This window comes from Zingiber officinale, chromosome 2A, assembly GCF_018446385.1.
Source record: "Zingiber officinale cultivar Zhangliang chromosome 2A, Zo_v1.1, whole genome shotgun sequence".
NCBI lineage: Eukaryota > Viridiplantae > Streptophyta > Magnoliopsida > Zingiberales > Zingiberaceae > Zingiber > Zingiber officinale.
This window is the reverse complement of record NC_055988.1, coordinates 50573925-50597433: the sequence shown is the minus strand read 5'-3', so window position 1 is coordinate 50597433 and position 23509 is coordinate 50573925. Positions and strand designations below refer to the sequence as shown.

The 23509-nt window shown below is 39.0% G+C and overlaps 1 long non-coding RNA gene across 1 annotated transcript; it reads right to left on the bottom strand.

The window, feature by feature from the left end:
• Positions 1 to 660: 660 nt before the first annotated feature.
• Positions 661 to 2247, bottom strand: LOC122039638. Its single transcript, XR_006128290.1, has 3 exons — positions 2059 to 2247; positions 1188 to 1288; positions 661 to 687 (listed from the first exon to the last, which is right to left on the bottom strand). It is a non-coding gene; the product is annotated as an uncharacterized LOC122039638 (long non-coding RNA).
• Positions 2248 to 23509: the final 21262 nt, after the last annotated feature.

The window sequence follows — 23509 nt, the reverse complement described above, 5'->3', positions numbered from 1 at the left end:
CATCTTCTAAACACCATATCGAGAACTGCAGCCTTTTCCCTGAGGTATTATGCAGAGTTTATATATGCTTTCTAAACACCCTGTGCTTTCTCCTCCCTCCTAGCTTCTCATTTCTTCTCCTTTCTGAGTATGGCCATTATATTTTCCCTGAGGTAAATAGCATATGATTGCAAGTTAAGTCATTTCCCCAGAATAAATGGCATAAAGATGATGATGACAAAGATGTTGTACATATCTTTCTGGCATAGTGTGCTGCAGCAGCAGGACAAATTTGAACATTTTGTCGCCCCTGGGAAAAAGTCCAAGCTTGTCAGCAATGGTGATTATTCCAAGTCCTGTAGGAGGAACCAAAACCAATCTTCCAAATATGATAGCAGCAGTTGTTCGTAAACCAAGTCTTTTACTGCCTGGGCCAGAGCTTGGAACACAACAAAGTGCCATATAGCATGTAACATTCTGGATATTCTAGATTCAAGATGGAAATCCAATGGATAGTTTTTATGTCAACTATTTCATCAAGCATCAATAAATGTACTTGTTCAACTTCTACCAGCAAAAGAACTTTAGGCTGTCAGACATAGGATATCAATATGTGTTTGAAGAAATGTTACATAAGAAATGGAAGATTGCATACCATCCACAAGATTTCCACCCAGAGTTAGCAAAATACATGGGATCATCGCTTCCCTGGAAATCAAAATATAGACAATCCTTCAGGTCTTAAAATATTTTTTGCTTTGAATGTAAATACAAAAAATAGAGGTCCTTGAGTGTTAAAAGGTTATGCAAATAACCAAGTCATTAACCAGACAAAACTCCAAAACAGAGGTCCTTAAATGTCAAAAAAATTATGCAATAACTGTCATTAACCACTAACCAGACATCAGATATCAGGCTCATCTTATTAGCTCACTATAGTGCAATTAGAATAGTTACAGAAATGGATGGCCAATAAGTTATCTTAATTCTCTAATCTAAATTTACCATAGAAGAATGTGATTGCAACTTGACATTTCTTAAACAGTTCATACTTAGCATCATTCATAGAAATCTTCATACTTTTTCAACCTTAACAAGGTAATTATTTTCTGTTTTAAGACTCTATTTGCGTGTTACTAAATGAAAAGGTTCTAAATTTCAGTAGCATGAGAAAATTGGCAAAGACAAAGAAGGAAACAGATCAATACCCAAGAATAAGGCAGCTGTCAGTGAAGAAGAATAACAAGGCATCATCAGTCAAGATGAAGTTCTTCAAAAATGGTATAGCGCCAATGATGATAGCCAAAGCCTAATTCCATATAAAACATTAGTAATACCTAATCCCATATAAAACATCATTAAAGTAATCATGCAAAATATTGCTTCTGCATAACATGTTAAAGACAATCATTAACAGAAGGTAACAATACAATAATTCAAATAACCACCACAAAAAATTCGGAGAATTTCATGTTACCCCCCAAAAGTTTGCCCTTTTGCCAAATGTACTCAAAGTTTCATTATAAAACTCTAGTGAAGGCAGGGGTTTTAACTTATTAGAGTTTGTAAAGGTTGGGAGTTTGCTTTGCTAAACTAAAATTTTGGTTTAGAGGGATGTTGCCAATGAAAAAGTAGTCATCGCGGTATTGACAAAATGAAACTCTGATTCATTTCACAAGAGAGTAAAATCTGGAAAAAATTAAAATTTCAATATGAGAAATGGGCAAGTTTGTATTTCTTCATAATCAAAGAATTCATAAAAATAACAGAGGAAGGAAATTAGGAAGAGTCAATGAGATGATACTTGATCTTGACCGGTTAAACTAATACATTCATTACAGAAAATCAAACAAATATGAAGTTCACATTTTTATCTCAACACAAAAAATGTTCATTATACTTGGCATGCCAACATCATTGCTCTTCACTCTAAAAGCATAAATAAATTAAGATCCCAATGTCCATGAGACAAGAAGCCCCAGAGAGTGTTTTAAGTATAAAGTATTTAATAACAAGTGACAAGGACAAGGAATTGGAAATTAGAACTTCAAAAAGATAATTTTCAAATCAAATACTCACTGAGGCAATAATGGGAGGCTGAAAAATTTGCTTTAGCTTCAGCTTTCCAACAATATACCATAGGATGCCAATTATCTGCATAACCATCCAATCCGACATATGACACGCTCAGATATTAGTATAAAAAAAATTAGAATTTAAAAAATGAATCGCCAGAACTTCAAACAAGGTTCTTTCATTTTCTAAACTAATATTCAATCCAATTAATATAAGTTAACAGGTAACCACATATTTAGAAAGCCATTTCCTAGGTTGCTTATGCAACAGCATAAACCTTATGGCCACATAAGGATCATACACACTAAAAAAATCCTAGGCTTGTTGAAATCCATGCCACGCTCAAGTTAATATTGACTACACCATACCAACTTTGACAAATCGACAAACAAAAAAACAAGTATTTAGTTTAGATGAACTGAATAAGGTTTTAACTGCACATACAGATCACATATCTCATATGTCACTATTTAGTCCTCTTCAAAAACCATCTAGGTGGCTCAACGTTGCCCAAGCATGAGCTTTTTAATACCATGGTGTGAGATTGCAATTTGTTTTGTTAGCCATCACACAAAGATAGCATTATGGCTGATAGGAAAAGCAATGTTATACTAAAAAGAACGTGGAGTCTTATGGTCCATATTTGCATACTTCCTTAGGTCCACTTTGGATATTTGCACTGGTCCAAAGTACAAAATTTGTTAGTTCCATATTTATCAGTAGCAAACAAAGTCATGCTTAGATTTACTTTCCTGATGATTTCAACCATGTCATCAATGTTGCAGCTAGATTATCTGATTTTAGCTTAAAAAACTATTTTTTTGGCTTTTGCATAAAGAAGCTCAATTCGATGAGAAAGAAATTAAGCATAAAAAGATAAAAAGGTGGGGAAATCAATTAAGCTCTTAAATTGCAGCGCAATGGTAAAAAAATTATAAACTAAGATGGTAATAAAATTTCTTATTTCTTTCTTATGCCCTTTTTTTTCCCAAAATAAGGAGGCACGCAGTAGTACATGTTAAGCTGCAAGATCACAATAAAACGTCTTAATACTAGATATCCAGCTTCTTGTAGATTTTTCACTGAACATTTTTTTTTTTCAGAGAATACCATTTCAAAAAGAAAACAGGTCACCATTAGGTCATCTAGGTCTAAAGATTAACACAATCGTCAGCTAAGTCTAGTCTCAAGCTCCCATTGTGCATGCTGTTAAAGGCTAAATAAAACCTCGTATCAGAACTCACCTTGGAAGTTTCAGAAGATACGCGCGCTCCAGGCTCGTCAATCGAACACCTGCAGGTCATAACTAAAAAATGTTGTTACCCTCCCGAGAAAATAGTAGAACGAAGCATAGGCGGAAAAAGCAGAGCGAAAGCACTTTGGAGGCTCAGGAACACGAGACAAAGGCGAAGCCGCCTTCCGGAGGCGAATCCTTGCCAGTACCCATACGAGATAGAGAGCGACGAGGAAGAAGCGAGGGTTACGGTGTCCGCCGGAAGATGAGCGGAGACTAAGGGACCCGGCGAGAAGGATGAGGGATCGTCGTCTCTGTTCCTTCTTGATCTTTCTTAGGGGAAGAAGGATGAGGGAACGTGGAGTCTTATGGACCAGTGCAAGGTGAGGCTTAGGGGAAGAAGTCGGCGATGAAGAAAGGGGTTCGGCGGTGTCGCGGGAGTGAGGGCTCGGGATTAAGGAATTTGGTGGAGAAGGGAAAGTAAGGGAAAAATAAGAAACCTTGGTTTTAAAAATTAGCGGAGGAGTCGCGAAGGAGGTGTCGGAGTGGGTTTTAGGTTTTTTTCATGAAGTTAAAAAAATTGTTTTGTTTTTATGATTCAACAACATTCAATAGACAACAGTTTAATAAAACTGTTGTATATTATCACATAAGCAACACTAAAAGACAACAGTTTTTTAAAACCGTTGTCTTTGACATACATTAGACAACAGTTTTTTAAAAATTGTTGTCTTTGACATACATTAGACAACAATTTTTTAAAAACTGTTGTCATTTAAAAAAAATTACGGTGAACAACAACGGTTTTCAATAAAACCGTTGTTAAATGGCAAAAATACAACAGTTTCTCGAAAAACTGTTGTCTATTAGGTGTGGTTAAATCTAAAATTTCTTGTAGTGTAGCTTTGGCTAATACGCCCAAGACTTAGTATGATCGGTAAGTAACGATTACCAATTACATCTCTATGCAACTCTTGTTTATAGGATCAATATCTGCATTTATATTAAAACTCGAGTTAGCTTTGGCTAATACGCCCGAGAGTTAATATAAACGTGATTTTGTCCTACCTTTCCAACCGTTGGAAGAATGCCTATAGTTGTACTCGATCCAACCGAGTTAACTAGTTACTCAATCTAATTGAGTTGAACTCACCCATGCATTGATAGGTGGGACCAAGATTGTCCCTCCGTACCCTACCAAGATAATATGTGTTGCTCTCCTTTGAAAATTCAACAACACATGTGATCGAGGTAGTAGTAGGTATCACGGCACGGTAGGCATTAGAGTTGACGTGATTTAGATCTAATCTAAATGATGATGCATATCAAATACTTGATTTAGATCTAATCTAATCGTGGAGTGCATCATGTGCACGATTTAGATCTAATCTAATCGCTAGGCACTAATTAACTACTTAATTAAGCATGCATCATATACATATAAGCAATTAATTAAATTATTTTGTGATTGTGTCATGGCTCTACTACGATCTTCTCAAGCCAATGAGAAGATCGGATGGTCAACCTAAGGTCAATAGCTTCTCAAGCTCCTTCCTTTTGACCACCTTGTGTTGCTCGCGCCTTCCTCGTAACTCCGTCTCTAGTGGATCTTCCACCGCTCCAATTTTGTACATTACAATTTTAGAAACTCGAGTTACATTCAAGTCTAAATCTAATTAACAACAAGAATAAAATAGAAGGCACGACGCGCAGGTCGCGAATCAAAATACAACACACACATCACATGACGGCACGCAGGCCGTATTATGAATTCCAACACAAATCCAATCACATTGGGTCTTTTTGGGCCATGACTATCACAAAATTAATATATAATTCAAAATTATATATTTTCATAATTTTCTGTAATTTATTTTATAATTTTTACAATTTTATGAGTAAATTTTTGCTAGCGGTCCCGTTTAGCGTTTTCGGGCGCAATCGCGGAACGAATCCCCTTGCGGGGCCAGGGGCAGCACCCCTACCCGCGATCTAACCATCGCGAGGGTTCCTTTGCGATCTAACAGTGCCTAAGCCCGCTGTCCCAAAAAATTTTGGGGCGAAACTTTGCTGTTTTGGAAAATTCTTCTCGGTAGTCGAAGCCTACAAGTGCCGAAACACTTGTGCTTCGCTTCTACGAGAAAAATACCCATAAAACTCTAAAAACCATAAAATTACAGAATATCACATAACTGAATTTTTGGGTTTTTCGGGCCGTGAAAATTGCTTTTTCGCGTTGCGGAAACCCCGAAACCCCCTAGCCATTGGATCCGTGCGAAGAAAACTTTCGAAAATATGAGTACGAGTTTCAAACTATGATCTACAGTAGATCTACAAAGGAAAAATATTTTATACCTTTGAAGCGTGCCCTCGCAAATCCCACTCGTCCAACGGTACGCCAGATCTCGAAGTTGTCAACGTAGACAACTCTCTAGTGATATCCACACGAACAAGAAGTGTTCTCTAACACTCAAAGATGGAGAAGAAGGGCACCACAAGTGTGCTAGCACTTTCTAGGGTTCTCGGGTAGGATTTAAAAGGGGAGAAAGGAGAGAAAGAAAAAGGAATCTCACATACTCCTCAAGGTACCCTCCTTTGTGACCTTCACTTCACCCTTTCTCTTGGAACTCAACACATTCCTCTTCACCTTGCTTGAAACTCTCGGCCAAGAAGAGGAGAAGGAGGAGGAAGAGAGCTAAGGAAGAAGATGCATTCAACACCACTTGAATTTCACAAAATGAAACCTCCTCCACATTAGTGTGGGCGGCCACACACATGTAACTCCCCTCATTAATGTGGCCGGTGTTGGGTTTTTCGGGCCGCGAAAACCGCTTTTTGCGTCGCGGAAACCCCGAATCACCCAAAGCCGTAGATCTGTGCAAGGAAAAACCAAACGAAAATACGAGTACGAGTTTCAAAGACTCTAGATCTACACTAGATGAGAGTTATACCTTCGAAGCATGCCCTTTCGCGTTCCCGCTCGTCCAAGGAATTGCCGGATCTCTAGAGTATCAAAATAGATACTCCTCTAGAAGTATCCACACGAACACGTAGGTGGAGAAAACACACAAAAGGTATGCTAGCACCTTGTGTGGTCAAGGCAAGAGGAGGAAAGGGAGAGAGCTCTCTTGAGGAAGAAGAAGAAGAAGTAATGCCTTGAATGAAAATCAAATTTCATTCACCACTTTTGTGTGGCCGGCCACTCCATGGAGTGTAACTCCCATTCCACATTAATCACAATTAATGTGAAGCCATTAAGAGGTGTTGTGTAACTCCTATGATGTGGCACATCATGAAGATGTGGACCATTACCATCGGTCCACATCTTGCCACCTCACAATGATGTGGCAAATGAGTAACCTCCACTCATTTAATGTGGCTAACCCACATTAAATGCAATGGAGGCTTGTAACCTCCAAGAGGCGGCAAAACAAGATGAAGTGTAACAACACTATTGGTCCACATCTTGCCACCTCACTCATGATGTGGCAAAGAGTCAAGTCAAACTTGAATCTTCCTCTTCCTCTCTAGTCAAGTCAAACTTGACTCAATTTCTCTCATGGTTGATCTAATCTAACCATTTGATTCAAGCCAACTTAATATAATGAATCTAATTGATTAAATTAAATTGATCTAATGAGTCATGATCTAAATTAGACTCATTAAATACATGAATCAACTTGAGTCTAACTCAATTAGCCCAATTTGGATTACTCTTAATCCAATTTGATTCATCAAATGAATCTAATCCTCTTGGTTCATCATATGAACCAAATCTCCATCTAAATGTCCTAAGTGTGTGAGCCTATAGGTTCTTGTAACGTTGGCAATGCCCTAAACCCATTTAGGAGCATAAGTAATGAGCGGTATCTAGCAACACATCATTACTACCCAAGTTACAAGAAATGTCGAGATCCAACATCACCTTGTGACTACTAATTGTGACTCCTCACAATATGTGACATTGTCCTTCTATCCTAGACTTCTAGATTGATCAATGTGAGGCATAGACCGTGTCATCCTCTAATCAATCTAAATCTTAAACTCTAAGTAGACTCACTCGATCAAATGAGCTCAACATCTAATGTTGACTCATTTGGGCATGGCCATGCACTTCATGGTCTAACTCTATCAAGAATATTGATGTCGCTCCCGTCATATGGGAGGGATAGATCCCATCTACATCACTCACATCCCTCTGCATAATTTGTTACATACCCAGTAATCGCCTTTATAGTCCACCCTGTTACGGGTGACGTTTGACGAAACCAAAGTACATAATTCCTTATGTAGGGATCCATGGTGACTTCAGGTCAAAGGACTAATAGTCATACTAATAGCCACATGAGAAAGTATATGACACTCATATAACGATCCATGATACTTTCTCATGGCGGGTCATTCAGTATACATTCTCTAATGCATACCCATGTGTCAGCTTGATATCTCTATATCCATGACTTGTGAGATCAAGTCATCGAGCTGACCTACATGCTAGTCTTATTATATTAACATTGTCCCTGAATGTTAATACTCGACTAGGAATGATTTAGAGTAGTGTTCCCTATATCATCTCACTATCGATTCAACCAATCGATTGATATAGGTAAGAACCTTCTACTCAAGGACGTTACTATACTTATTTTATCTGGCACTAATACAAATAAGCATAATAACCAAAAACCAAATGCCTTAATATATATACAAGAATATGATATACATGAGTCTATACAATCATCAAATGATTGGCTCTAGGGCTCTAACTAACAATCTCCCACTAGCACTAGTGCCAATCAGTATAGGCTCTAAGGCCTAATGACCTAGTGTGACCATCATGCTTCCTCTGTGCCAAAGCCTTGGTCAAGGGATGTGCGATGTTAGCCTCTGTAGGTACTCTGCAAATCTTCACATCTCCTCTATCGATAATCCCTCGAATGAGATGGAAGTGCCGTAGTATATGCTTGGTCCGCTGGTGTGAGCGAGGTTCCTTCGCCTGTGCTATAGCTCCATTGCGGTCACAGTAGAGCTCAATAGGGTGGTCAGCGATACTGGGAACCACCCCAAGTTCAGTGATGAACTTACGGATCCAAACTGCCTCCTTTGCTGCCTCTGATGCAGCAATATACTCGGCCTCTGTTGTAGAATCAGCTACTGTGTCCTGCTTCGAACTCTTCCAGCTCACAGCACCACCATTAATGCAGAATACGAACCCTGACTGCGATCGATAATCATCCTGGTCGGTCTGGAAGCTAGCGTCACTGTAACCCTTTACAGCTAGCTCATCATTGCCTCCATATATCAAGAAATATTCTTTAGTCCTTCTTAAGTACTTAAGAATATTCTTGACCGCTATCCAGTGACTTTCACCTGGATCTGACTGGTATCTGCTCGTCATGCTCAAAGCATACGAGACATCAGGTCGAGTACATAGCATGGCGTACATGATCGATCCTATGGCTGAGGCATAAGGGATCTGATCCATGCGGTCTCTCTCCTCTCTAGAAGAGAGACCTTGAGTCTTCGAAAGACTCACGCCATGTGACATCGGCAGAAATCCCTTCTTGGAGTTCTGCATGGCAAACCGAAGTAGTACCTTGTCAATGTATGTACTCTGACTTAGGCCAAGCAATCTCCTAGATCTATCTCTATAGATCTGTATTCCTAGAATACGAGATGCTTCACCTAAGTCCTTCATTGAGAAGCAACTCCCTAGCCAGGTCTTGACAGACTGAAGCATAGGGATGTCCTTCCCAATGAGCAGTATGTCATCCACATACAATATGAGGAAGACAACTGTGTTTTCTACAACCTTCTTGTAGACACAGGGCTCATCTTCATTCTTGATGAAACCAAACTGTTTGATCACATCATCGAATCGAAGATTCCAGCTCCGAGAAGCTTGCTTTAGTCCATAACTGGACCTATGCAACTTGCATACTCTGCTAGTATGCTGTGGATCTACAAAACCCTCAGGTTGTGTCATGTACACATCCTCGAGTAGGTTTCCATTCAGAAATGTGGTTTTGACATCCATATGCCATATCTCATAGTCATGGTAGGCTGCAATAGCAAGCATGATCCGAATAGATTTAAACATCGCTACTGGAGAAAAGGTTTCATCATAGGCAATACCATGAATCTGCTTGAAACCTTTAGCTACCAAGAGACCCTTATAAATAAGTCCATCCATGTCAGTCTTTCTCTTAAAGACCCACTTACACCCAATGGGTTTTACCCCTTCAGGTGGATCAACCAAAGTCCATACTTGGTTGGTGTACATGGATTCCATTTCGGATCTCATGGCCTCTATCCATTTCTCGGAATCTGGTCTCATCACAGCTTCCTGATAGGTGGTAGGATCATCCTCTATGAGCACAATGTCATCATGGTTAGACAAGAGAAATGAGTATCTCTCAGGCTGACGACGTACCCTATCAGACCTACGAAGAGGTATGTCTACTTGAACCGGTTGTTGCTCCTCAACTCCTTGTGGAACAACATCATCCACAACACTTTGTGGTTCCAGTTCAATTTCCATCGAGGCATCAGTGCTATTGTTTACATCTTGAACTTCTTCAAGATCGAACGTGCTCCCACTAGTCTTTCTAGAAACAAAGTCCCTTTCTAGAAAGACCCCAGTCTTTGCCACAACCACCTTGTGCTGACTGGGAATGTAGAAGTAATATCCCTTAGTTTCCTTGGGATATCCGATAAAATAGCACTTGTCAGATTTGGGTCCTAACTTGTCTGAGACTTGACGTCGAACGTAAGCCTCACAACCCCAAATCCTCATGAAAGACACCTGGACATCTCTCCCAGTCCATATCCTATATGGTGTCTTTATCACGGCCTTAGATGGAACTCGGTTGAGAATGAAAGCTGCCGTGTCTAGAGCATAGCCCCAAAGGTATGTCGGAAGATCTGTGTGACTCATCATAGATTGTACTATATCTAATAGGGTACGATTCCTCCTTTTGGATACACCATTCCACGGTGGTGTCCCAGGAGGAGTGAGTTGGGATAGAATCTCATACTCAGCTAAATAGTCACAAAACTCATGGCTTAAGTATTCACCACCTCGATCTGATCGAAGTATTTTAATACTCTTGCCAAGCTGGTTTTGTACTTCATTCTTGAATTCTTTGAACTTTTCAAAGGATTCAGACTTATGTGTCATCAAGTACACATAACCATATCTACTGAAGTCATCAGTAAATGAGATGAAGTATCTATAACCGCCTCTAGCAGCGACATTGAAAGGGCCACATACATCACTATGTATGAGTCCTAACAAATCAGTCGCTCTCTCGCTATGCCCACTAAAGGGAGTCTTGGTCATCTTGCCTCGTAGGCATGACTCGCATATCTCATATGATTCAAAATCAAATGAGTCCAGCAAACCATCCTTATGGAGCTGGGATAAGCGCTTGTCATTTATATGACCTAAGCGACAGTGCCAGAGATAGGTGTGGTTCATATCGTTCGATTTGAACCTCTTGGTATTAACGTTATAGATAGAGCTCTCAAGGTCTAGAATATAGAGTCCGTTCATCAGAGGTGCACTATAATAGAACATATCGTTTAAATAGACAGAACAATATTTGTTCTTTATTATAAACGAGAATCCTTTCTTGTCCAAACAAGAAACTGATATAATGTTCTTAGTCAAGGCAGGCACATAACAACAATCATCTAATTCTAGTACAAGCCCAGAGGGAAGAGATAGATAATAAGTTCCTACAGCAATAGCAGCAACTCGTGCTCCATTGCCTACTCGTAGGTCTATCTCACCCTTCGTCAATGCCCTGCTATTCCTCAGCGCTTGTACATTAGTACAAATGTGCGAAGCACATCCGGTATCTAATACCCACGATGAAGAAATAGAGAGATTGACTTCTATAACATGTATACCTGAAGTAGAAATCTTATTTCTCTTCTTCTTAAGATCTTCCAGGTATTCTTTGGAGTTCCTCTTCCAGTGCCTTGCTTGTCCTTGATATAGGTGACAAAGATGCTCAACCATATCGTAAGAGCCCATCAACTCATGTTGCTTCTGAAGCTCAGAGTTCATGGTCGCGAGCATAAGACAGGACACATCTAATGCGTCATCTTGATGCTTCTTGTAAGCATCTCGGTCTGCTCGCGTGGTAGTGGCAGGAGGAGCCTCCGGAATGGGCTGCTCCAGAACGTACAGTTTACGTTCCTGACTGAGAACAATTCTCAGGTTCCTGTACCAGTCCAGGAAATTTGCTCCGTTGAGCTTGTCCTTCTTAAGGACAGAACGCAGGGAGAAAGAGTTCTTATTCGACGTCATGGTTATCTATAACAGAAAATTTGCAGAAATAAATATCATATTCTTTTAAAATCATTTAATTAGGCCTTTAACTAAATGATGCTCCCACTAAATACTATAATTCTTGTGGGACAAGATCCACATCATACTAACCCTTGAGTTAGCTTTGGCTAATATGCCCAAGGCTTAGTATGATCGGTAGGTAACGATTACCAATTACATCTCTATGCAACTCTTGTTTATAGAATCAATATCCGCATTTATATTAAAACTTGAGTTAGCTTTGGCTAATACGCCCGAGAGTTAATATAGATGTGATTTTGACCTATCTTTTCCAACCGTTGGAATAATGCCTATAGTTGACTCGATCCAACCGAGTAACTAGGAATACTCAATCTAATTGAGTTTGTATTCACCCATTCGTTGATAGGCGGGACCAAGATTGTCCCTCCGTACCCTACCAAGATAATATGTATTGCTCTGCTTTGACAGATTCAACAATACATGTGATCAAGGTAGTGATAGGTATCACGACACGGTTAGGCATTTAGAGTTGGTTCGATCGAGATCTAATCTAATCGAAAAGGATGCATCTTGTGCACGACTTAGATCTAATCTAATCGCAAGGGTGCATCATGTGCACGACTTAGATCTAATCTAATCGTAAGGCACTAATTAATTAATTACTTATTAAACATGCATCATATACATTAGCAATTAACTAATTAATCTATTTGTGATTTAGTCATGGCCCTACTACGATCTTCTCAAGACAATGAGAAGATCAAATGGTCAACCTAGGGTCAACAGCTTCTCCAAGTTCCTCCCTTTGACCACCTTGTGTTGCTCGTGCCCGCCTCGGAACTCCGTCTCGTGTGGACCCTCAACCGCTCCAATTTGTACATTACAATTTGAAACTCGAGTTACATTCGAGTCTAACTAATTTACAACAAGAATATAAGAGAAGGCACGACGCGCAGGTCGCGAATATAATACAACACTCGCAAACACATAACGGCACGCAGGTCGTATTATGAATTACAACACAATCCAATCACATTGGGTTTTTGGACTATGACTATCACAAAATTTAATATATAATTCAAAATTATATATTTGTCATAATTTTCTGTAATTTTAAAAATAATTTTTACAATTTTTACGAGTAAAATTTCCCGGCGGACCCGTTTAGCGGTTTCGGGCGCAATCGCGGAACGGATCCCCTTGCGGGGCCAGGGGCAGCGCCCCTACCCGCGATCTAACCATCGCGACGGTTCCTTTGCGATCCAACAGCGCCTAAACCTGCTGTCCCAAAACGATTTGGGCCGAGACATTGCCGTTTCGGAAAAAATCTTCCCGGCGGGTTCGTTTTTAGCGATTACGGGTGCAATCGCGAAGCAAATCCCCTTGCAGGGTTAGGGGCAGTACCCCTACCCGTGATCTAACCATCGTGAGTTGCTCCTAAGTGATCTAATGGCACCCAAGCCTGCTGTCCCAAAAAATTTTGGGGCGAAACGAAGCCGTTTTGGGAAAATCTTTCCGGTAGCCGAAGCCTACAAGCGACTAAACACTTGTGCTTCGATTACTTGAGAAAAATACTCATAAAAACCCAAAATACATAATTTTACAGAAAATTACAGAAACTTTAGTTTTCATAAAACCAAAAATTTAAACTCGTACAAGCCTTGCACGTGGCTCTGATACCACTGTTGGATTTTTCGGGCCGCGAAAACCGCTTTTCGCGTCGCGGAAACCCCGAATCACCCAAAGCCGTAGATCCGTGCAAGGAAAAACTGAACGAAAATGTGAGTACGAGTTTCAAAGACTCTAGATCTACACTAGATGAGAGTTATACCTTCGAAGCGTGCCCTTTCGCGTTCCCGCTCGTCCAAGGAATTGCCGGATCTCTAGAGTATCAAAATAGATACTCCTCTAGAAGTATCCACACGAACACGTAGGTGGAGAAAACACACAAAAGGTGTGCTAGCACCTTGTGTGGTCACGGCAAGAGGAGGAAAGGGAGAGAGCTCTCTTGAGGAAGAAGAAGAAGAAGTAATGCCTTGAATGAAAATCAAATTTCATTCACCACTTTTGTGTGGCCGGCCACTCCATGGAGTGTAACTCCCATTCCACATTAATCACAATTGATGTGAAGCCATTAAGAGGTGTTGTGTAACTCCTATGATGTGGCACATCATGAAGATGTGGACCATTACCATTGGTCCACATCTTGCCACCTCACAATGATGTGGCAAATGAGTAACCTCCACTCATTTAATGTGGCCAACCCACATTAAATGCAATGGAGGCTTGTAACCTCCATGAGGTGGCAAAACAAGATGATGTGGAACAACACTATTGGTCCACATCTTGCCACCTCACTCATGATGTGGCAAAGAGTCAAGTCAAACTTGACTCTTCCTCTTCCTCTCTAGTCAAGTCAAACTTGACTCAATCTCTCTCATGGTTGATCTAATCTAACCATTTGATTCAAGCCAACTTAATATAATGAATCTAATTCATTAAATTAAATTGATCTAATGAGTCATAATCTAAATTAGACTCATTAAATACATGAATCAACTTGAGTCTAACTCAATTAGCCCAATTTGGATTACTCTTAATCCAATTTGATTCATCAAATGAATCTAATCCTCTTGGTTCATCATATGAACCAAATCTCCATCTAAATGTCCTAAGTGTGTGACCCTATAGGTTCTTGTAACGTTGGCAATGCCCTAAACCCATTTAGGAGCATAAGTAATGAGCGGTATCTAGCAACACATCATTACTACCCAAGTTACAAGAAATGTCGAGATCCAACATCACCTTGTGACTACTAATTGTGACTCCTCACAATATGTCACATTGTCCTTCTATCCTAGACATCTAGATTGATCAATGTGAGGCATAGACCGTGTCATCCTCTAATCAATCTAAATCATGAACTCTAAGTAGACCCACTCGATCAAATGAGCTCAACATCTAATGTTGACTCATTTGGGCATGGCCATGCACTTCGTGGTCTAACTCTATCAAGAATATTGATGTCTCTCCCGTCATATGGGAGGGATAGATCCCATCTACATCACTCACATCCCTCTGCATAATTTGTTATATACCCAGTAATCGCCTTTATAGTCCACCCTGTTACGGGTGACGTTTGACGAAACCAAAGTACATAACTCCTTATGTAGGGATCCATGGTGACTTCAGGTCAAAGGACTAATAGTCATACTAATAGCCACATGAGAAAGTATATGACACTCATATAACGATCCATGATACTTTCTCATGGCGGGTCATTCAGTATACATTCTCTAATGCATACCCATGTGTCAGCTTGATATTTCTATATCCATGACTTGTGAGATCAAGTCATCGAGCTGACCTACATGCTAGTCTTATTGTATTAACATTGTCCCTGAATGTTAATACTCGACTAGGAATGATTTAGAGTAGTGTTCCCTATATCATCTCACTATCGGTTTAACTAATCGATTGATATAGGTAAGAACCTTCTACTCAAGGACGTTATTATACTTAGTTTATTTGGCACGAATACAAGTAAGTATAATAACCAAAAAACAAATGCCTTTATTTATATAGAATATGATACAACAAGTCCAAAATACAATCATCAAATGATTGGCTCTAGGGCTCTAGCTAACAGTAGGTACATTGGTACTCGCTCGGCCTTTGCTCAATTGGTAATATACTATGAGCATCTATAAGGCTAAGTACCTTTACACTCGGTCAGACTTTTCCTGTCCGAGCACGTGTAGGCACCTTGGTACTCACTTGACCTTAGCTCGGCCGGTAATATACTACGAGCTTCTATAAGGCTAAGTACCTTTACGCTTAGTCGAGCTTTACCTGATTGAGCACGTGAAGAAACCTTGGTGCTTACTCGGCCTTCACTCAATTGATCATGTACTACGAGCTTCTATAAGGCTAAGTACTTTTACACTTGGTCGAGCTTTACCTTACCGAGCGCGTGTAGGCACATTGGTGATCACTCGGCCTTCACTCGACTGGTAATGTACTACGAGCTTCTATAAGGCTAAGTACCTTTATGCTTAGTCAGGCTTTGCTTGACTGAGTGTGTGAAGGCACCTTGGTGCTCACTCAGCCTTCACTCGACCGGTAATATACTACGAGCTTCTATAAGGCTAAGTACCATGTAGGTACATTAGTATTCGCTCAGCTTTCGCTCAGCTGGTAATATACTACGAGCTTCTATAAGGCTAAGTACCTTTACGTTCAGTCGAACTTTACCTATTCAAGCGCGTGAAGGCACCTTGGTACTCGCTCGGCCTTAGCTCGATCGGCAATATACTATGAGCTTCTATATGGCTAAGTATCTTTACGCTTGGTTGGGCTTTGCCCGACCGAGCGGATGAAAGCACCTTGGTGCTCAGTTGGCCTTCACTCGGTCGATAATGTACTACGAGCTTCTATAAGGCTAAGTACCTTTATACTCGGTCGGGTTTTCCCTGACCGAGCACGTATAGGTACATTGGTACTCGCTCGGCCTTCGCTCGACCGATAATATCTATGAGCTTTTATAAGGAGTACCTTTACGCTTGGTTGGGCTTTGCCTGACAGAGCGCGCAAAGGTACATTGGCTATATACCTCTCCTATCCTTCTCGATCATGACTCCTTCTTCATTTGACATGCCGACCTATCATAACTCGTATCACTAGCCTCCCCTTCAAATCTAGTCGAAGGAGATATGACCGACTGACTAGACACGAGTTTCAATTTTGGTTATTTGCTCTATTTGCCTAACTTATTATTAATTTTTTATACCTTAAGAATCATGCAATTTTCAAAATTATCTCTTTGGTAATTGGTCCTTCAATGGAAAGAGAATGTCAGAGGCACTCAAAGATATGTCGTCTCAACATTTGATTTGGTCTGTTCTGTCTATCATAAATGCCTCTTTATAGGTGATCGCCATGTAGCACTTTTTTCCTATTTCTTGATGAAACTTTAACATGCTTCCTTATCTACGTCCTATCACATGCCTCTTAGCAAATCAATGCTTCTCCCATCGCGAGCCATTTCATTTTGATGGAGATCCTTATACCCTCTTAAACCCTAAATCTTTTTCATTTCTTTACTCTTCGTCTTCCTCAACTCATTTTTTGGTGCTTCTCCTTTTCGACATTCTTCAACACTGTAATGACCCAATTTTCCTCATTAGGAGTTTTAAAAGTTCTTAAAAATATTTAGAAATGCTATAGAAATATTCTAGAGATTTTTAGAAATTTTTAGAGTATTTTTGTGTAATTTTTGGAGTTCGTTTGGTATTTTTACCAAGAGGAAGAAGTTAAAAAAAAAAAGAAAAAAAAAGTGTTGAAGCCGGGTTTTGAACCCAAGACCTCGAACTTGGTCCGAGTCTTAACCGTATCCAACTAGCCAACTGGTCTGCGACCTGTTTGTGAACATATATGGGATGAAATATATATAAGTAGTATTTAGGAACGTTTAAATAAATTGGAAATAAAAAGTGCGCGGCTGAGGAATCGAAACTGCAACCTGGGATTTGGTTAAAACCGGGCTGACCAAGTGTGCTAGCGATCGTTTGTTATTAAAGAAGGAGAAAAAATTCTATTTAAGCAGTAGTTAGGAAACAGAGAATAAATAGGAAATAAAATGGTTGCAGCCGAGACTCGAACCACGAACCGAGTTTTAAGCGGAACGCAGCCAACCAACTGGCCCGCAGCCAACCAATTAGGGTTTAGGGCTTACTGCCGTGAGTTGTTAAGGAAGAGGGAAAGGGTTTTTTTTTTATTGGATTAGATTCTGAACCTTGCTTATTCCTGTTTTCGAATTATACTGTGAAGTTTTGTTTAGCACAGCAATTCATTTCTTTTGAAATTTTTGCCATGAGTTTAGAGGTTAGGCATATGACAGTATTAAGCTCTATAATAAGTCAGATTAGCAGGAATGATGATAAGAGAATATTAGTAATGTTAGATGGATTCTAAGTAAATTGTAGTATATAGTATATTTACTGCAACTCTACTTGTACTATTCAGCTTATATCAGTTAGATCTCTTAATGGCTAATTTAAACATGCAGTGATCTCTTCATTTTGTAGTTTAGTGTTTCAGTTTGAAATTGTTCTGTTAATTCCGAGCACGAACAGTTTAGATTTCCTTTGCCTATAGGTTAATGCTATTGTGAGTAGTTGATCTATTTAATTTATTGTAGTTACTTCACTTATCAGCTTTGGAGATGTAGAACCATGGAACAATTAGAATTGTAGCCTATATTCTACCATGCACGAACAGTTTTTTTTAAAGCTTGTTGTGAGGTTTCGGTCTGTAGCAGATAAAATGGATTTTCAAAGTGTTAAAGATGGTTTCTAGTGTGCATTGTATTCCTTGGGTTGACTGCAGATATTTCGTGAAAAAGTAAGGCACGAAATATTCTTAAGCAATAGTTGATAACGGAAATTACCTTAGGTTATAAAAAGAGGGCTTAAGTGATTTTCGAAAAAACCTAACTTTTCCTTTCTCCTCTCCTTGCGTCTCTCTTCTGCGCGCGACGGCCGTGCTCGGGCGGAAGGCAAGGAAGGTTAGGGCTTCACTCCAGTGGCCGATTGAGGGAGTTTTCCGAGAGTTCTCCACCTCCTCATGATCCTTTCGTCGAGGAGAGCTTGTGGGCACGAAGAGGAGCCGGATTGTTGAGTTCTCCGCAAGCCCTAGAAGCATTAGAAGCCTTCTTCTCGGTTGTAAGTCCAAGAACGCTGGGTAAGTTGCTACTCACCTGCAGTAGGATAGCTCCGAGGTTTATTCCTTGTTCCTTTCTTTGTGTCCGAAGCTTTGCATGAAACCTTAGAGCTTGCTTGTAAGTGAATTGTTTCTAGGGATTTAAAGGAGATTTCCGAGATTTGCTTAATTCAGTATGTGACCATGGGATTTTCGAGATGAGTTTCTGTATTTGGTGATGGCTTTGGGATTTCTTTTCCTTTTAGACAGTAAAGAACCTGAGGACTATTTTGCAATGGTTTCTTGTGTATTGTTAGTATTTTTCCTTGACCAATATATTGCTATTATGTTTAAGCTTAGATTGATATGAGTTGATGGCTGAATTTTCGAACAGATTAGAAGGAATAGGTTTAGGTGTGCTAGCAGATGTTTTCATTGTTTCATTTTTCTTTTGAAAGTGCATGTTTGCTAGTTGAGAATTAAAGGTTAACTGTTATCCTTGCTATAATTAATATGAACGGTGCATGTTTGTAATTATGGAAGTGCTTTAGTTTAGTTATGTAGCTTTGCATTTGCTTCGGATTAATGTAGATGGAATGGTTCAGATTGATCTTGCTATGACATCATGATTCGCTTTAATCAGAAGTGCATGTTTTCAACCATGTTAATGTTCAAAGTAAATGATAGATTTTTGCATATTATGAACATGATAAAAGGAGGCTTATATTTTATTTTTATAGAAGTCAGATTTTCTTTCCTTTGATTTAATTCTACTGTAGCATGCCTATATTCTTTTTAGAGTTTAAGAAAAATATAAGAAAGATATAGAAAAGAAAGAAAAAGGCCAAGGCCTTAAGTAGATCCCAAAGTCAAGACTTTAGGGATTTTGGCACACAAGGTGCTAAAGAAACTGCCGAGGCATTATATAGAAGTATTAAAAGATAACAAGTATTTTACTTTTATCAGTGGCACTGTGCTGGAATCTCAGTTGTCCTTGGGTTGGGCTCCCATAGTCGTCCCTAGGTTTAGATAACCTAGTAGTAACGGCATGACCGACGGTCGACGGCTGACGACCCGAGGGTCGCCAAATGGGTCGGGTCATTACAAAAGTAAAAGCAAGTACAGTTGCCGGGCCCAAGAGAAGTTGATTACTATTTTGAAGTATTACAAGTATAAGTTTTCGAACAAGTAAAGCAAGTTTTGCATAAATATAAAGTATTAAAGAATATGTTTTAAACAAGTGAATTAAAGAATAAGTTTAGAACAGATGAATTAAGTTTCACTTTGTTTTAAAATCAGCCAGTTGAGTTTTCTTTTATGCTAGCATGTTATTTAAATTAGCTTACCGTTCTTTGCTTTTTTCTGAGCATGAGTAGCTTTACATGTTTAGCATTTCAGCATGTCTTGTTCTTTTATTAGTAGATGAGCATGAGTAGTCTTCAGTAAGTAATCAGTTAGATCATGTTATAGATAAATCTACATGCATATCGAGATTTTGTGAGTTAGATAGCGCTTACTAAGCATTTTGCTTATAGTTTGCATTTCCTCTTACTGCAGATACAGGAAAAGAAAAGTGTTAGCAAAGGAAGGCGACAAGGAGGTGTGGATGGATGTGTGATGCCAGGACTATGGAGAGACTTGGGAAGTTTTGAGTTTTCATGTTTAGTGGATATAAATAGTTGAGTTATACCTTATGGGTTATGTCTTTTTAGATTGTATTTTCATTCTGCATTGTTAGTTTGGTTATTTTCCACTGTTGGAGTTTTATTCATTTGTTATTGCTAGAATAGTTAATTTTTTTAGTTATTGTGTCTTATAAACTCCGTGGTTGTTTGATAAATGTTCCAGCCACCTGTGGCTGTGTATATTATGTTATGTATTAATGATTATGGCCACCAGTACAGGGGAGACTCTGTCAAAATTTTTCGATAGGGATTGCTCGTGGTTTTTAATTATACCGGTTAAGTAGAGTTAGTAGTTAAGTAACGGTCACTCTTAGAGAGTAGTAGAGTATTAAGAAGTGTGGTCGTTACAGTTGGTATCAGAGCAGTTCCCATTCTCCAGCATCACACATCAGCACCATCCTTGCTGTCTTCAAGTAAGAAAGTATTTAAGTTTTTTCTTTTATGCTTTCTTTATTATTTGCACTATAGAGTAATTGCTTATATGCGTTTTAGTAAGATAGAAGTTTTGTTTCTTTTATATTCATATACATAAGTATGTTTAGAAAAGATGGAGAAGATATCAAGCCTTCCAACGACCACTAATGGGTACGATGCAATATGAATAATAGAGGACCGAGAAGTTAAGAGACTAAAGAGCAAAGAATACCATTAGTGAAAGTCATTTAGAACCAGAAGAACGAGGAAGTTACTTAGGAGCGTAAGGACAGTATAAGACAACGATGTCCAGAATTATTCTAAGTTCGAGGACGAACTTTTTATAAGGTATGGGGGATTGTAACGACCCAATTTTCCTCATTAGGAGTTTTAAAATTTCTTAAAAATATTTAGAAATGTTATAGAAATATTCTAGAGATTTTTAGTAATTTTTAGAGTATTTTTATATAATTTTTGGAGTTCGTTTGGTATTTTTACCAAGAGGAAGAAGTTTAAAAAAAAAGAAAAAAAAAAGTGTTGAAGCCGGGTTTTGAACCCAAGACCTCTAACATAGTCCGAGTCTTAACCGTATCTAACCAGCCAACTGGTCTGCGACCTGTTTGTGAACATATATGGGATGAAATATATATAAGTAGTATTTAGGAACGTTTAAATAAATTGGAAATAAAAAGTGTGCGGCTGAGGAATCAAAGCTGCAACCTGGGATTTGGTTAAAACCGGGCTGACCAAGTGTGCTAGCGATCGTTTGTTATTAAAGAAGGAGAAAAAATTCTATTTAAGCGGTAGTTAGGAAACAGAGAATAAATAGGAAATAAAATGGTTGCAGCCGAGACTCGAACCCACGAACCGAGTTTTAAGCGGAACGCAGCCAATCAACTGGCTCGCAGATATTTCGTGAAAAAGTAAGGCACAAAATATTCTTAAGCAATAGTTGATAACGGATATTACCTTAGGTTATAAAAAGAGGGCTTAAGTGATTTTCGAAAAAACCTAAGTTTTCCTTTCTCCTCTCCTCGCGTCTCTCTTCTGCTCGCGACGGCCGTGCTCGGGCTGAAGGCAAGGAAGGTTAGGGCTTCACTCCGACGGCCGATTGAGGGGGTTCTCTGAGAGTTCTCCACCTCCTCACGATCCTTTCGTCGAGGAGAGCTTGTGGGTACGAAGAGGAGCCGGATTGTTGAGTTCTCCGCAAGCCCTAGAAGCATTAGAAGCCTTCTTCTCGGTTGTAAGTCCAAGAACGCTAGGTAAGTTGCTACTCACCTGCAGTAGGATAGCTCCGAGGTTTATTCCTTGTTCCTTTCTTTGTGTCCGAAGCTTTGCATGAAACCTTAGAGCTTGCTTGTAAGTGAATTGTTTCTAGGGATTTAAAAGAGATTTCTGAGATTTGCTTAATTCAGTATGTGACCATGGGATTTTCGAGATGAGTTTCTGTATTTGGTGATAGCTTTGGGATTTCTTTTCCTTTTCGACAGTAAAGAACCTGAGGACTATTTTGCAATGGTTTCTTGTGTATTGTTAAGATTTTTCCATGACCAATATATTGCTATTATGTTTAAGCTTAGATTGATATGAGTTGACGGCAGAATTTTCGAACAGATTAGAAGGAATAGGTTTAGGTGTGCTAGCAGATGTTTTCATTGTTTCATTTTTCTTTTGAAAGTGCATGTTTGCTAGTTGAGAATTAAAGGTTAACTGTTATCCTTGCTATAATTAATATGAACGGTGCATGTTTGTAATTTTGGAAGTGCTTTAGTTTAGTTATGTAGCTTTGCATTTGCTTCGGATTAATGTAGATGGAATGATTCAGATTGATCTTGCTATGACATCATGATTCGGTTTAATCAGAAGTGCATGTTTTCAACCATGTTAATGTTCAAAGTAAAAGATAGATTTTTGCATATTACGAACATGATAAAAGGAGGCTTATATTTTATTTTTATAGAAGTCAGATTTTCTTTCCTTTGATTTAATTCTGTTGTAGCATGCCTATATTCTTTTTAAGAGTTTAAGAAAAATATAAGAAAGATAAAGAAAAGAATGAAAAAGGCCAAGGCCTTAAGTAGATCCCAAAGTCAAGACTTTAGGAATTTTGACACACAAGGTGCTAAAGAAAATGCCGAGGCATTATATAGAATTATTAAAAGATAACAAGTATTTTACTTTTATCAGTGGCACTGTGCTGGACTCTCAGTTGTCCTTGGGTTGGCCTCCCATAGTCGTCCCTAGGTTTAGATAACCTAGTAGTAACGGCATGGCCGACGATCGACGATCGACGGTCGACGACTCGAGGGTCCCCAAATGGGCCGCCAGATGGGTCGGGTCGTTACAAAAGTAAAAGCATGTACAGTTGCCGGGCCCAAGAGAAGTTGATTACTATTTTGAAGTATTACAAGTATAAGTTTTTGAACAAGCAAATCAAGTTTTACATAAGTATAAAGTATTTAAGAATATGTTTTAAACAAGTGAATTAAAGAATAAGTTTAGAACAGATGAATTAAGTTTCACTTTGTTTTAAAATCAGCAAGTTGTGTTTTCTTTTATGCTAGCATGTTATTTAGATTAGCTTACCGTTCTTTGCTATTTTCTGAGCATGAGTAGCTTTACATGTTTAGCATTTCAGCATGTCTTGTTATTTTATTAGTAGATGAGCATGAGTAGTCTTCAGTAAGTAATCAGTTAGATCATGTTATAGATAAATGTACATGCATATCGAGATTTTGTGAGTTAGATAGCGCTTACTAAGCATTTTGCTTATAGTTTGCATTTCCTCTTACTGCAGATATAGGAAAAGAAAAGTGTTAGCAAAGGAAGGCGACAAGGAGGTGCGGATGGATGTGTGATGCCAGGACTATGGAGAGACTTGGGAAGTTTTGAGTTTTCATGTTTAGTGGATATAAATAGTTGAGTTATACCTTATGGGTTATGTCTTTTTAGATTGTATTTTCATTCCGCATTGTTAGTTTGGTTATTTTCCACTATTGGAGTTTTATTCATTTGTTATTGCTAGAATAGTTAATTTTTTTAGTTGTTGTGTCTTATAAACTGTGTGGTTGTTTGATAAATGTTCCAGCCGCCTGTGGCTGTATA